The following is a 3,276-nucleotide window of genomic DNA, read 5'->3' on the forward strand; positions in this document are numbered from 1 at the left end:
ATTATGACATCTTATCTCATTCTTATTATGATAAGGTGTCTATTTCTTTGGTGAAAGCAATTTCACCAAAGATTTTCTGATAGAAAAGGAAGACACACCAATGTTTTCAAACCTTTATTTCTATTATTACAAAGCGTTTCTGCATAGCAAGCGAAAACAAAAAAAATCATGATTACAATATTTTATCAGACTAATAAAGAAGCAATACAGATGTGGACTAAAAGCAGTTTAAAGTCTGCTTAAAGATTATTTTAAAAAGGTTAGCCTTTATTTAATCTGTTAAACAAATCTAATCAAATGCCTAAAATGGATTGAATATTTCTTGATAAAAAAAAAAATAAAAAAAATAACTGAGAACACAGCTTGTCTGTTGGAAAATAATGTAGTATGGTTAAAATCTTCCAGCATGCTTTGAACCTTACTAATTAAGTCATATAAATTCAACATTTTTATGTAAACACATCTTCAAAAATGAAAAATGTACAGTTAAGTCTAAAAGTGTCCAAGACACTGGCAGATTTAGGATTCAAGTAATCTCTTAATTTCTATTGTCTGGAAGTAATACTAACACTGTAGAATGACCTCCAACATAAATCGGATAAACAATGTGAGAAGGTTGCTGAAAACTTAAGTACATCAAGAGGGTCTTTCAACATCAAGGAGTCCAAGGTCAGCATAAAAGATAAAGCCTCCAAATACCAGTGAATAGATGCAAACAGATGGTCAGCATTTACAAGAACTTGATTACTGCAATTCCATTAACAATTTTTCTATTGATTATTGAATATTTGACATGACTTATTTTGACAATATGTACATTAAAATTAATATTTGTTTCATCCTAGACGAATGTTAATATAAGTGCATCTGGTTTTCACCAGTTTCTTATTTCATTTGAATCTAATACATGCCCTACATTGGACATTTGGGTTGAGGGTTTAAAGTGGCAACAGCAGTGACAAGACAAACTACTACCGCTACCGTCAGCCTCAAATGCAAGCTTACATACAAGTTGATGCACAAAATAAATATGCGCAACAATATTTATTGAATATCCCTACATTTTAGGGGAATGGGGCTTTTTTAAAAACATATTTTTATAATATTTATTTCAGTACAATATACACAAACCCTTGCTCAGGGAGATCCATGGAGAAGTATTCATATTCAGAATTTGATCTGAGAGTACACACTTTCTTCCGTGTTCATCTCCATAGCTTTCCTTCCTGTTTTCCTCTCCTTGCTCTCTGAAAAATTCAACGCAGCATAGTTGGCATTATTTTCATCCTCGACCTGTGTAGCAAACAAATGACTCATTAAAAGGTCAGTTTTATAAAGAAGTTTTGTTTAAATCTTGAGTCTCCACTTTGTAAAACAAATTATTTGTCATTTTATCGTATCAATACTTACTCTGCCTGCATTTTGCTTGATCATGTTATGTCTTGTTTGTAAAGAGGTGTTTTCTGTTCCTGGAGTGGAATAGAAATATTAACATTACAGATGGAAAAACTACAATTTTGAATATTTTCATGTAAGAAACAACACTTACCTGTAAATTGTTTGCACATTGCCCTGGAAGATCGGTCACAGAGAAATGCAATGTTTGCAATCACAGAAGTGATTAGAGAAGTCACAGCAATCAAAAGGAGAGTGACTTCAAGTGATAACCCTTTTTCTACAAACCAAAAGAAAGTAATCAAACTCATGTGTTATTTCATTGACTCAAAGTGTATATAACTCTCTTTTATATTAAAACAAACAAACAAAAAAAAACATACCGGTTTCCAGTTTGGTTCCATTACCAAAATGTGTCTCTCCACAGTAAAATGGTGCAGCATCTGAGGAGATGATATGGCTCATAAAGTGATGAAAACAATTCATTAGAGAATCACACCTCTTCACATCTTCACATCTGTTTTCATTAGAACAGTTGATTTTTGCACTGAACCAGAGCATGTTGATATCTCCTGGACATATCCTGTTTTTAGTATCTGACAGAAGTGAACATTGCATTGTCACTGAATCTCCTGGATTCTCTGGATTTGATACTGTTGGCCTTTGAACATCAGTATATTTTACAGTCCTTGCAGCATTTCCTGCAAAATACAAATTTGTAAATCAAATAAGACCACAGACCACAGTTTGAAAGTGTTTTGAAACATATCTTAAAGGAATCCATTCTGTGTTGCCCACAATTTAGGAATGAGTCAATTTTACAGCGAGTAATTTGAAATGTCTGTTTTAGTTTGGCATTTTATATTTTAACTGTTGGTCCTCATGTATGAGGACAAAAAGCAAACATGACAACTAAATTTGATCTCAGATGCAAAATAAGGAAGCTTAGTAAGACTTCTTTTTAAAAATGCTATTTTGTTCTGTAGCAAAGCTAATTGCATACCTTCATTAAAATATGTTGGATTTTGTTTTACCTTTCAATATCAAATTTGTTGCACTCCATTCAAAATCCACTGCTGAAGATTTTATTGCACAGTGATATGTTCCAAGATCTTTATGTGTCGTCCTCAAAATGGTCAGAATGGCAGTTTTATTATCATTATTAACTCTCCATGTTATGCCAGAAAACTGCTTTCCAAACTTGGAGATTGTTGGTTGTTGGCGTTTCATGGTCAGCTTAAGAAGCAGTCTCAAAGTATCTCCTGGACTCTGCTTGTACCAGTAGATGTCTTTTTGGATCAAATTGAGCTTTGGCAAAACACATTGAAAAGCTGCAGGTTCACCAAGCTGAACTTGCATCACTGGAATGAGACAATCTGACGAAAAAGAAGACATATTAAATAAAATAAGCGATCTTTATGTAATGGCTAAATCTTGCAACAAAATTGAAAGCACTTACATGTCCGTTGTAGAAAAAGCAGTACAACTAATAGCACCGACATCTTCATCCTCTCTCTTGCATTTGTACAGACAACACTATTTTATCAGACTGGGAGGAGCTTGTTGTTGCTGCAGGCTCCTGCCTGAAGCCAACTAGTTTCACAGAGCACACCTGTTAACTGGCGCTCTTCCTCTTTGTTACAATGTGCACTTGTTACTGAACCAGGTTGATTTTAGTGTCTCATCCGAGTCCCAAAGGTGTTGTTTTACATATAATGTTTGGCTAAGGCATCTTATAAAACGTTTTACACCTTTTTCTCCCCAGAGTCAAGCATCATAGCTATTTTACGACCATCAAAGAACTTTGAGGTGACAGATTAATTAAATGTCCACAACATCTTTTAGATTTTTCTGTATAATGCTAAATATAGCTTCTGAGCC

General features: G+C 33.9%; 1 long non-coding RNA gene across 1 annotated transcript; it reads right to left on the reverse strand.

Moving 5' to 3' along the window:
- Positions 1–603: 603 nt before the first annotated feature.
- Positions 604–1,669, reverse strand: LOC106955858 (uncharacterized). Its single transcript, XR_001426661.1, has 3 exons — positions 1,550–1,669; positions 1,411–1,469; positions 604–1,293 (listed from the first exon to the last, which is right to left on the reverse strand). It is a non-coding gene; the product is annotated as an uncharacterized LOC106955858 (long non-coding RNA).
- Between the last annotated feature and the right edge of the window lie 1,607 nt (positions 1,670–3,276).

This window comes from Poecilia latipinna, unplaced genomic scaffold (genome assembly GCF_001443285.1).
Source record: "Poecilia latipinna isolate Pla-1442-1.1 unplaced genomic scaffold, P_latipinna-1.0 Scaffold771, whole genome shotgun sequence".
Taxonomy (NCBI): Eukaryota; Metazoa; Chordata; class Actinopteri; order Cyprinodontiformes; family Poeciliidae; genus Poecilia; species Poecilia latipinna.